Genomic DNA, 13,218 nt, shown 5'->3' on the forward strand with positions numbered 1-13,218 from the left:
CAATTTTTATCTTTGACGGAAAACAAATTATTATCTCTTTTCTTCCTGGATGTATTTCTATTTTAATTATACTTTCAAAGTTCTTATAAGAATAATTAATAAATATTACTTCGCAACATTTAATGACACATAGTCTGACGCTCCTTCAAAACACTATATATATCGGAAGAATCTTGGACATTTGCTATTCATTCTCGTAATATCCTGAATACGTACATTACACTTAAATATGACGATAATTGTTTTAATTGCCCTATCATGTAATATCATTGAACTATCTATGGTGTATGACACATAGTGTCATAATCGCTGATGAGTCTACATAATTACACTAAAGTCACTAATCCACGCAAGGCTGTCCGCGAGAATCACACACACGCGAGAAATACGTGGATCATCAATTTCGGTATGACGTGGAAGAAGTGAATGGCTATGTCGACTTGTTAAGGTTTAACCTTGATATTACGATACTTGAATTTAAATTGAGACACGACCTGGACATTAAGTCTTTAATAATACGATACGACTTAGGAGATGTGATTATTCGGGAAAATATACCCAATATTAATAACTAAAGCGTTCATTTGGTAGGTAAACCTTACTGATATATCTTAGGCCCATTAGTCTCGAAGAAATTCTGCTACATATGTGTACACCTAGTGAGGCAGCGCTGTTGAATAAACTTGAATATTTCTAACTATCTAGAGAAGTGGCATTTTCGTGTAAGGATGAATTTAATGACTGTTAATGAGATCTTTATATACATAATAAAACAGTCAGCATCGTCGAATACTCATCCAGCCTGTTCTTCAGACTTCACGAGATCTACTTTTTTATGGCATTGGCAGGTAGACGGATCAATGGGCCACTTAATTGCAAGTGTCACCACTGCCAATAGACAAAAAAAATATCGCTAATGCGCCACCGTAGTTAGCTGACTCACCCTTCAGACTGGAACACAACAATACTAAACATTCCTGCTTGGTGATAGAATATATAATAGGCCATACCCAGACGGGCTTGCACAAAGTCCCAGTAAACTTCAAGCATTGCACTGGGACTTACACAAGCAATTCTGAGTTTAGATCGCTATTCTAATGTATAGCATGTCTACGCGTTACAATAGGTAATCGAGCTTATAACACTTTATACCGCGTCATCATATCTACATAAATGTTTCAAATTAATAATTATTATTATAACTAGACGGAATTTCCTGATGATAAACTTTTGGCCTGTCATTTGCTAAGGTTTCTTACGATCGCGAGATCAGAGAATATATCCTCACAAATATTTCATTTAAGATTCAATTTACTTTCTAAATAATACACATAGTAGAAACCCTATTTAATATCTCATCAATAATATTTACGATAAATATTTAATACCTATTAATAGTTCAGAAGCATACCATTATGAAGTGATGTCCTGAAACGCCGCTGGTTCATCCTCCTGTAAGTAAAAATGATAATTAGACACATGATTAATATTGTTAAAGCCATGTTTCTTTTAAAAAAAAGACTGATAACAAAACGTGACTTAAAAATTTCGTTTTGTACTGTAAAGGTAAATCATTGTCCATATCGATAGCGACGATAAGTTCGATCAATCAATAAATAAATCTAAAATAAAAGATTGTATATATAATGATGTACTTATTCCTATTAGTCATTGATGTAATTGTTTTGTTTTTCACGCTAGCTGACAAGAAAGTGTATTTTAAAATATGCATTTATTTATATAGCTACCTACCAGTTTGGGAGGATATATGCAGGTATATTTGTATCTGGGAAGTGAGTACAAAGAAATATTGGCTAACTAAGAGGTATGGTAGAGGTAGAGGTCCTTTGAGATTTGTCGTTACACTGGCTTACTCACCCTTCAAACTGGAACAAAATAATACTAATAATTGCTGCTTCGCGGTAAAATATACGAGTGGTACCTACCTAGAGGGGCTATCAAATGGCCTATTTGCCCTGACACAATTTTCAACACATGCAGACAATCCACAATGTTTTCGTTTACCGCATATAGGATAGAAGCCATTAATTAAGCACATGAAATGCACCCGGTGTTGTTGGCACGGATTTAGACATACGACCTTCGGCTATGTTCACGTGATGGATTATTAAGTTTTTATGAAGCCAAACCATTATATTATTCTTATATTAATCGCTTCAATTGATATGCTTAACGATTTTATCTACATATACATATGCTTATAAAATTAGGACCAATGGAAAACCCAAATATATAAAAAGAACGTATTTCCCCATAAGACAACACAAGTCAGGTTTTTTATTACTTAACCTGTGTAATGTCAATGTGTATACATTACATAGCATATAATAAATATATATGTTATTTTATAATTTGTATAACAGTGTAACTACTCAGTGTTTTTTATACATTTATTTTTTATTTCTTATTGAATCTTCTCGGAAGATTCAACGTTGTCTACTGACTAGTAGGCGCTTCTTAGGAAAACGATCTAAAAAGAGTTGAAAAGATTAATCTGAAATGGAAATAATTAACATAAATTATGATTCTATTTTATTCTACCTCCTAATAATAAAAAAGTAGCAAAAAGCATAAGGTTCATTGGTCGCCTATCACGTCATCGGCTCCGACCGACCAATGAAAATTCAAATTAATGTGTTATTATCAGCGTTTCAGAACTTGAAGTATAATTGATTTAAATAAATGTTATTAATACAGTTTTATATTTGATTATAGTCGTTCCCACTATATTCTTCTATATAACTAATAGACTACTTAGACTCCCAACCCTACCAAACGACTAATTACTTAATAAATTAATTTCGACAGGTGATAATCTAATATATCTGACATGTTTCATTGCCTCTTTTAGTACTGTACCTATCTATCTATCTATCTATCTCATATGACGAAGCGAAGTTTTAGTGATGTCATTCATATACATATGTCAAATTTTGCAAGGAACACATTTTTATCTGCGATTGTGATAGTGCTCTTTTTATAAACTTATCCGACTTATACCATGTCTTCATGGCCTGTATGTAAACATGTATGTGATTCGGACCCTTTTCAAACTAAAATACAGCATTACCTGCCGCTATTTCGTAGTAGAATAACTGGTAGGGCACCAAAATTCCATGTTGATGAACACTTATGTATAAAAGTCTTAAGATTAACAAACTCTGTTTGAATTTAGGTTATTTTGGTAGTCTTACGAATTCATCAGCCATTACCAACTGACCGCCAAATGAGACTAGCGAGTAAATCTTTGTAATAGTCCAATCTTCGCACTTAATTAAACTATTCACTGGAACGAAACGTTGACAGCAAAAAAATAAATCTTTTACCGAGATCGTTACCCATATGGATGTGACACAAATGTATTGTATCGATGAGCGCTAAAAATAGCCTTTGGAAAACAAAATTAATAAACGTTTGCTTCTAGAAACCCCTTATAAATAATCCTATATAGTTAATATATCCAGCTTTATATCTACGTCCTTTACGAGGTCACAGTAAATTATGTTTATGAATTTGTTAGTTCAATGGCATTGCTCGTTGATAGCATATTGAGAAAAGCTGCGATACTAAATAATTCAACATTTACAGCGTGTTGAAATGATAAGACGATTAAATATGTTTTAATAATATCATTGACGATTTCTTAAACAATGAATTAACCTTTTTTAATGTAGGTAATAGGTAGGCGAACGGGCAAAGGGGCCACCTGATGGTCACCATCGCCCAAAGACATTGACGCTGTAAGAAATAATAACCATTACATCACACCAATGCGTAACCAACCTTGTGAGCTAAGATGTTATGTGCCTTGTGCGTATAGTTACACTGGCTCACTCACCCTGCAAAACGGAACAGAACAATACTAAGTATTGCTGTTTGGCGGCAGAATATCTGATGATTGGGTGGTACCTACCCAGCCGGTCTTGCACAAAGCACAACCACCAAGAAAAAACTTTATGGTGTGTGTTTTATTTTTTGTACGTACTTAGTATTTTTTATATGATATAGTTAATTACGTCAATATGTAGTCGGAGTGAAAACTACCGGTCCGGCCGCTTTCGTAGCGAACGCTGGCAAAAATAAAACATAAACATACTAGAATTCTGGAATGTGGTATTTTAGTTGTAAATACATTCCAAGACATAAATATACGCACGATCTTATAAACGAGGCATAGGAAACGTATTTAATTATAAAATTTTAATATGAATATGTAACATTATTTATTTCTGTTTGTAATCTCAATTAGTTTTATATTTTGAAGAAGTATGTATGATTGCGCGAATCAGAAAGAAAACAACATTTTCCAATAATTGTATTCCTCTTGTGTAATAAACGATAGCAAATACGAATGGTTAGAGAGAATTTTGTAAATACAATAAACATTCAGTAAATAAATTTACATAGTACATAAATCTTTTTTGTTTGTAAGAATATTTCGCGTCAAATCCGATTCGCGTCGAAGACAGCCATCGCAGGGTTTCGCTAAGTAAAAATCTTGCATAATCCGATTCCCACAGGGCCTGGTTATCTTTCGAAGATTTCCCCTATGACGTAGGAAAAAAGAACAAAGCTCTATTCTACTTTGCCGAAAACACGCGGAATAGTATACCCAATATGAAAAGGCCAGAATCTAACGGAAACGGATATACTTTCAGCATGCCCTCACCGATTTCACCGAATATCATGGCGAGACTAGTCAGGACTAACAACACAGGTGATATCATAGCGAACAGCTGTGTCCCTCACACTCATAATCCGATAGTAACCTAACACGACAATAGAGGACGCCACTAACGACTATCGGCTTTACGTCGTCAAGATATAAATTCTACTTTCGTACAGCTACATAATTTGTATCTTGAATTAATTGATATAAAAATTAGCTTGAATATTTTGGACTCCAGTTAGTAAATTTACGAACATAAAAGTCTCTACTGAATTAATTTGGCGGTAAATTAACGAACCATTGAGCGCTAATTGAGCAATATATATTTTTTATTACGGACGCACTTTCATTCCATTATTATTTAGAGGTAAAGTCAATTTGCATCGACATGATACTATCTCGGTTGGACGGGACCTATTCACCACCTATCAGTATATTTTGTTAAACTCATCGTTACGACCAACGCGTATATAATTTAGAATTTATATTTAGAACCTTATATTTATTTAAGATAAGTTGATTAAAATTTTTGTTTCAATGTTATTTAATTTCGTGATATGATTTTTACATCTACGGTCTACCAACATTAATTATTATTTGAATTTTGTATAAATAGCGATGTATTTACAATGAACAATTACAATTATTGTTGAACTTGAGCAGGGTGGTTACTCCGCCGGCTTAATAAATATTGTTTATAACAATACAACAATTCTTTCGCTCTCCTGGACCATGTTCCGTTTCAATTTTCTTATATGAAGCGCAATTCTAAATATTTTACCAGTTTTAACCAATACATTACGTGCTGGTAAGTGCATTATGTAAAATATTTAATAACAGGAACGAAGCTTGCTTTTAACTGTCATTCAGTCTTTCGTAAAAAAATAAAATAAAAAAAAAGGACATGCGAATGTTTCAACTTAAAATGCTGAAATGATTATAGGTATATTATATACATTTATAATGTAATCTGTGGCACAGTTGATTGAACAGATAAATTTAAAACGAAGGTCGTTGGTTAAAATTCGAACAACTTTGCTTAAAATATTTGCAATTCATTACAGCTCTACGAAGGACCATGTACATTTTTTATGTATCCTTCAATCTGCATCATATCGAAAACGTTCGTGGATTTAATTTATAATACTTTTTTCCTTATCATAACAGGCCATTGCCCACTTGTGGGAAATTAAAAGGGTGTTAACCTTTTACATTATAATACCAAAATAAAAACTATAATAGATGGTATTTCAAAAATGTATAAATTATGCTTAACTATTTCATTAATTAATAGCTTCATTTAATTGTAATTATCGTCCAATTAAAATACTTTATTGTATCTATTCTATTAATTAAATAAGAACTTAGACTTAAATATGTTTTAAACTATAAATTTACAGATGAAATTATTTAAAGTTGGTATTTTTGAAATTAAATTGAAGAAAAATGAAATAATTCGTAGAAATTCTGAATGCTATTGAAGTACAAACATCAAAACAGCGTTTTAGGACTAGTCCTTTACTAGATGGGATATTCTATCGGAAACATTGATTTTTTTAAACCGCAGTAACGACATACTTACTTAAAAGCTAAACTCATAGACAGAAGCCTGAACATCGATTTCCAAATTTTTTACAAACGAAAAAGAAGAACTTAAAGACAAACCTTCATCCTGAATTTAGTGGGATATCTTTTTAAAAAGCATTATCAATTATCCTTAACACATCAAACTCAGTCTAAATACAAATTTTCATATTTCGATCCGAAGGTAATTAGACGTAACTGGACAATCCGAATGTAACCTATGCCCATAAACACTTTATTGCTTTTAACTTTTTACTATAAAAAATAAAAAACACATCATACATTGTCTCTACGCCCCCAACGAGATCTAAGATGTTGTGTATCGCTGGTACACTGACTCATATCAGTCAAACCAGCACTGAGTAATACAAAATACTGCCCAAATAATTCCAACCCAAAACTTCATAGTTTACCATACAAAAACCCTGGAAATAAACAATGATTCTCATTAATAATATTCGAATAATTACTTTATATACGATATAAGGTATTTAAAAAAAATGGTTTATTGTAGTTTGAAAGTGTGTGTGTGTGTACTGTGTACAAGATAATTTAATAAAACATTGCAATTATAAACAAAACAAGGAGGCAATGACCGATACGAAATCATATAAATAAATTTTAACCTACATACCACTGAAGTTCAACATAACTAGGAAATAAATTAGACAATTTGTTAATCTATTCTATGAAGCAGTTTCTGGTTAAATAAATCTATAAATAGTTTAAAACAAAACTAAACCACTCAACGGATTTCGATGCTGTTTTCACTAATAGAAAGAGCGATCAACGAGGAAGGTTTGTATGTACAATTTGTAAATATTTTATACAAAATGACTGAACTGCGACGGTGTAAATATTACTTTGGCAGTTTAAATTATGCAAATTTGCATTTATAAGCCGCACAATTCAAAATAAAATTATTATTCATAACTCACATTTGTATTCGTAGCCGGTCGGGGCAGTGAAAAAATAATCGGTTTTTCCGTCAAGGCTATCCCAGTAGCAGCTTAGCAAATGAAAAACTTTGTCATGTTGTTTATTTGAGAGTCACCCTCGCGGATGTAGAAAATGAACCTGTGTAAAATATCTCCTAATCAGCCGAGAGATTGGCCGCCATAACCGCAAGGCAGGTACTATTATTTTGATCAAATTATGCTAATATGGACAGAGGGTTTTTTATTAAAACATTAACATTTTATTTCTCCTTAAAAAAACTTCAATTTATATTCAACAAAAATTAAAAACTTACATACATATGTACTTCATTTAAAAACTAGTAAGTGATAGACAGTAATCAATGTAAATAAATTTACTATAAATTAAAACAAATTAAAAAAAAAAAATAGAACGAAGGACAAAGAATAAAGTGTCTTAAGTATATGGGTATACAGTCAGTCTAACGTAATCGTCAAATACCATACGACACGCATTACATACGATTACAAAATTAACAGTCAATTTTATTTAAAATAATTTCGTTTATAAATTATAATTCCATATACATATTTACCTCTAAAGAAAACACTTTTGATAGTCTAAACAATCGACGAATACGTAACCTTTTCTTAGGATCTTATCGAATGACTTCATCCGTGATATCAAATAAAGCTACAGTCTTAAGAAATTGTTTGGTTTTTGTTTTGCACCCATTACAATTTAGTTTGAAACGTGACAAGGTCGAGCGATAACTTATCAGACTAAGATTAAACGCATTATCATTGAAATGACGTTATATATTTATGACGTGTTCAAGACAATTGATTAAAATCTTTTTCCATCTATCTATATAAATAGGAATATTTTATATTCATTGGCGAAATAATCTGTGCCCTGTGGCACAACTAAAAGCCATTAAACTAAGAATTGAATTGAATTGTTTTATATTAATTATCTGCCTTCCTAAACAACTCATCCGATTGAGGTGAAACTATGATCAGCTGTTCCGAGTACGTAGAAGATGGTCCCATGAAACAATAGAATTCTTCTTTATGTTTGTTCTTCAATATAAACGTTTCATGTATATTCTACCCGTGCAAAGCCAGGACGGATAGCTAGTAATTAATAAAAATGTTAAAGTTCACGCAAAATATATAAAACTCAAATCGCGTGTTTAAATTGAAAACTTCTGAGTTTGTTTAACTTTTAATTTAATTTTGTGTTTTGTGGTGAAAGAAAACATGACAATGAAAGGTATTTTTGTCATTCTCTTTTATAAGAACGCTTGTTGTCCCGCTGAGATTAAATTACGAAATCATATTGTAACTTAATTGTACTATTACAGATGTATATTTACATTATCACACAACCAATAAATCATAATTATCATGTCTTAATATATTTATATTTAAAAATCCAGAAAATAACAACGACTATACACATTTTTTCAAAATGGGTTCTACTAATATTCTATTAATAATAATTGTTTATCTAAAAGGAAGTTTTTTTCATAACTATTTTCATTAGAAATCTTAAACAAAGCAACAATACAATTCGTACATTTCAATACAAAACATTTTAATTTAAATGAAATTAATTTTTTAACACGTATATTTAATATTTATGTTTTTTTTTTCATTTTGTACCTATACACAATTTAGCGTAGTAAAAGTAAACGAACTATAAATGTAACAAATATTTAATACATTAAAGCAATAAAATATGATTTTAAGAAGGGCTTATATTGTACGTAAAATCAATAATGTATTTATATAGCGGCTTTGGATGTGCTTCCGTTGGACGCGTTTAGCGAACGGCGAAAGTTGTAAGGAGCGAATATGTGAAAGTTATCGATGGTAACCGGTGGAACGACTGCTTCGTACCCTTATTCGAAGTCCTGGTTTCTTCGACGAGTTTTAAAAGAAAAAAAAAATATATAATTCGAAATTATATCTTTTTATACTACTCTTGTTTTAATAAAAAAATATATATACCTATATATATTTATTAATTCTTATCGACTTCAAATTAAACAATAAATAGTGTCAGCGATTATTATGAAAGTCGTTTTTTTTCCGAAGATATATTACGATTATAAAATACAAATAATTATGTTCTATTTTTTTAAATTATTTTTTTGTTATTAACAAATCTATTGTAACTTTAAAATAAGGATTTAATTATTGCATAAATTTAAAAAGGTTATAAGAATACAACTTTTATTGTTATCTAAAACTCAATTTATCAATGATACAAAAATATAATATTTTTGTTTGAGCATTAGACAGAAATATAAAAAAAATAATAAGTGCCGCAGTGATGTGGAGATTGATATACGAGACAATTGTTGTTATAAAATCAATTTATGGTACATATTCTAAAAGTTATAAAAAAGAAGAACCCATTTTTACAGAGAATTTTACAGAAGATACTACCTATTATCTTAAAACTCTATCAGGTTTTTATTCAATTATTTCAACATCATGACTGTTGGCTACATTTTATAATTGAACTCATATGTTGTAAGCTTGTGTAACAACAGAGGAGCAATACATTAGACCGACTGAACACTTTACGAGACCTCATATGTGCGACAAGAATATACTAAACTCTTATTATTTTGGTTCCTGAAACTTTTCAAGAAACATTTGCATAACCTGCTTTATTTGCGACAGCAAAAACTACTGCAAAATCAAATCCAAAATATTACAAATAAAACAAATATAACTATATTAAATGTCTGAGTTTATTATAATTGCAATAAAACTTATTTAAACTTTTGATAATGAAAACGATTTTATTTCAATATATTTTTTATTTTTTTCCCTCAAATATGCCTGAAAAACAAAAAAAAACATTATGAAACTTGTTCTGCAGATTATTTTAAAAACATAATCGTTTACTTAGTTTTCCGAAAATGTATAAAAACTAGGAATTTATTTCAAAGCAACCGAAATGAAATGATCAGAAAGGACGCTGGTGGAAATTCGTATTCGAACATGACCGAATTCGTACTATAGGTCGCTCTTTAAAATTCCCACAAAATTGATTTAAAATAATAACCAATGTAAAAAAAATTACTTATTTACTTAACTTACTTACTTAATACAAATTTAAAATAAAATTTAGATACATAAACAGTTCAGTAGCTAAGTTACAATTAAGATATTTTGTAATTTATCCTAGTTCTTGCTAGAAGTGACTTCCCCTATTGCGAACGCAAAGTCACATTATTTTTCTAAGTTGTGACCTAACTACCGAACTAGTCAAATTATTCCGCATTGTATTTGAAGCGTTCATAATTCTTATTTTGATTTCTTCCGAGGATGACACAGGCGAGACGTCATAAACTAAGGATTTCATGTGACCCCAAATATAGAAATCAACCGGCGTTAAGTCCGGACTCCTCGCGGGCCACGGGATGGGTCCCCTTCGGCCTATCCAACGATTAGGAAAATGGCTATCAAGCCATCCAATCCATCCAAGATATCCATCTTGCTGGTATATCATATTTTGCCTAGTAGCCAAAGGTACGTCTTCGAGGAGGACAAACAATTTTGCAGTATTTAGATTGGTTGGTAAAAAATATGGTCCGATTAAATTGTCGTCAATTATAGCCATCCAGACATTGACCGAAAAATGGCGTTGTGACCCTTTTGGCCTCTTTTTATTAGGATTTTTGTCCACTTTTTCACTCCAATAATGTTTATTGTGGTAGTTAGTAATATCATCTTGATCAAATTTGAATTCGTCGGTCCAGAGGATTTTTTTCAAAAAAGATGCATCTTCTAAATCCTCATTAAGCATGAATCTAAAGCAACCCTTCTTTCAGCATCCTCTTCGTAAATAACGTGCACAGGATTAAAATGATAAGACAGGATTTTAATCCTTTAATAATTTTAATGATAATACAAAATATCTTGATTGTAACTTAGCCACTGAACTGTTTATGTATCTAAATTTTATTTTAAATTTGTATTAAGTAAGTAAGTTAAGTAAATAAGTAATTTTTTTACATTGGTTATTATTTTAAATCAATTTTGTGGGAATTTTAAAGAGCGACCTATAGTACGAATTCGGTCATGTTCGAATACGAATTTTCACCAGCGTCCTTTCTGATCATTTCATATCGGTTGCTTTGAAATAAATTCCTAGTTTTTATACATTTTCGGAAAACTAAGTAAACGATTATGTTTTTAAAATAATCTGCAGAACGAGTTTCATAATTATTTTTTTTTGTTTTTCAGGCATATTTGAGGAAAAAAAATATGGAAATAATATCGTTTTCCTTCTCGCATTTTTAAATTTGGACCGATAATTATTGTTTAAATATTGAAAAATATCCAGTTTTTAATCGTTTTTATAAATCAGAAGAAAAAAATAGATTTTAATTGATACTTTTTTTTTAATAAATTTTTGAAGTTGCATTTTTGATTTATTTTGAAAAAATCTAAAAAAACGCGAGAACTCAAAAATGGTTCACTTTTGCATCATGCATATGGGGGTTAAAATTATCGCAAATAGTCGCCCCTGTTACCTCCTAACGGGAATACGTTGAATTACCATTAACCCTGTATATAATGTGACGTAGAGGGCATTAAATTAAAGTTTTATTTCAAATTATATACAGCTTCTATATATCTTTATGATATGTCCTTAATGTCCGTACTGTGGCTCTGTGTTTACTTTAAAAATGGTAATTGGTTAGAGTTTGGAGTTAATATTAACTGATTTGAAATATCATTAAATTTAAACAAGTTTTACTTCTAATAACCACAAAAGACTAATTTTATTTTATTGTATTTATGGTATATGTTTAAATTTTGTTACAGCTTTCTTCTTGACAGAAATAAAATTAACTGGAAGGGAATTTTTCCAACTCACATCAAATATAATTTATAATTATGCAAATCATGGTCTTTCTAGATAAAGTACAATGTCACTGATAGCACTGATGGCATTATCTACCAAGATAACTCGCAACATAAATCTTTCTATTTACATCTTATATAACTTTGTTAAATAGTCATAAGATACTTTCTAAGTTGATTAAGTTTTGTATATTATTAAAATCCATTTGAACTACATTATTTATTAAGAATTTTTATTATGTGTTTCTAAAGCAAGGTCATTGAATCATCAAAGTCAAGATTAGTATTTATGAATTTTAACAAAACATGTATGGTCACTTGAATAAAATATGCATAAATCTACTACTAGTTTAACTATTTGGTAAAAATGTATTTCTATTTTTTTTCTTTTTTTTGGGCTAATAAGCATACTTATGTATTGAAAAATAACCAAATAATTCGTTAATTATTGCAGTTACTAAATATATGTAAGATATTTCTACCATTAATTGAAGCATTCTCCATTCATATTATCGTGATGGAATAAATTATACTTATTTTACGGTAGCATACCTTCATGGAAGTATTGTTGTGGCACAATCGACGTCCTAGCATTTTTCACACGACGTAAGAATAGCAAACAACATTCAATACCCCACAATTTACTTTCACAATTATAACACAAGAGCCTCCGCGACTTACGAGAATCGGCAGTAAAAGGAAAGAATTTCTCTAAAATCACAAACACTACACAATTATCACAAATATTACACCTGGCGGATGTTTTCCAATAAGCGAACACAAATAAAACACCTCCGTGGAAACTGCTTGCGAAACGATAATATGTCAATCGACGTCAAATTATCGACAATGTATACAGCAAAATATTAACTATTTATGTAGCTAGAATAGACAAAAGCTTATTAAGCTTGTTATTAGTGGATTTATTTTATTTTGTTAATATCATCGCTTTTCGATGAAATAAGTACTTTTATAATCAGACCCGAGTAAGCAAACAACTACAACACGATTCTATCGACAACTGGAAACTAAGCCATAAACCAATTTTACCAACCAAAAAAAATTTGCTATCACTGTCATGAAGTGACAAATTGACAATTGACAGTTATAGGGTTACCATATATGAATATACCA

General features: G+C 30.5%; 1 protein-coding gene across 1 annotated transcript in view; it reads right to left on the reverse strand.

The window, feature by feature from the left end:
• LOC113395501 (probable E3 ubiquitin-protein ligase RNF144A) overlaps positions 1–13,115 on the reverse strand; it is a 135,200-nt gene extending 122,085 nt beyond the window's left edge. The window contains exons 1-2 of the mRNA XM_026633091.2: positions 12,637–13,115; positions 1,412–1,452 (exon numbers count right to left, since the gene is read on the reverse strand). The gene's annotated coding sequence lies outside the window, so the exon portion shown is untranslated. The remainder of the gene's footprint in view (positions 1–1,411; positions 1,453–12,636) is intronic.
• Between the last annotated feature and the right edge of the window lie 103 nt (positions 13,116–13,218).

This window comes from Vanessa tameamea, chromosome 16 (genome assembly GCF_037043105.1).
Source record: "Vanessa tameamea isolate UH-Manoa-2023 chromosome 16, ilVanTame1 primary haplotype, whole genome shotgun sequence".
Classification (NCBI taxonomy): Eukaryota; Metazoa; Arthropoda; class Insecta; order Lepidoptera; family Nymphalidae; genus Vanessa; species Vanessa tameamea.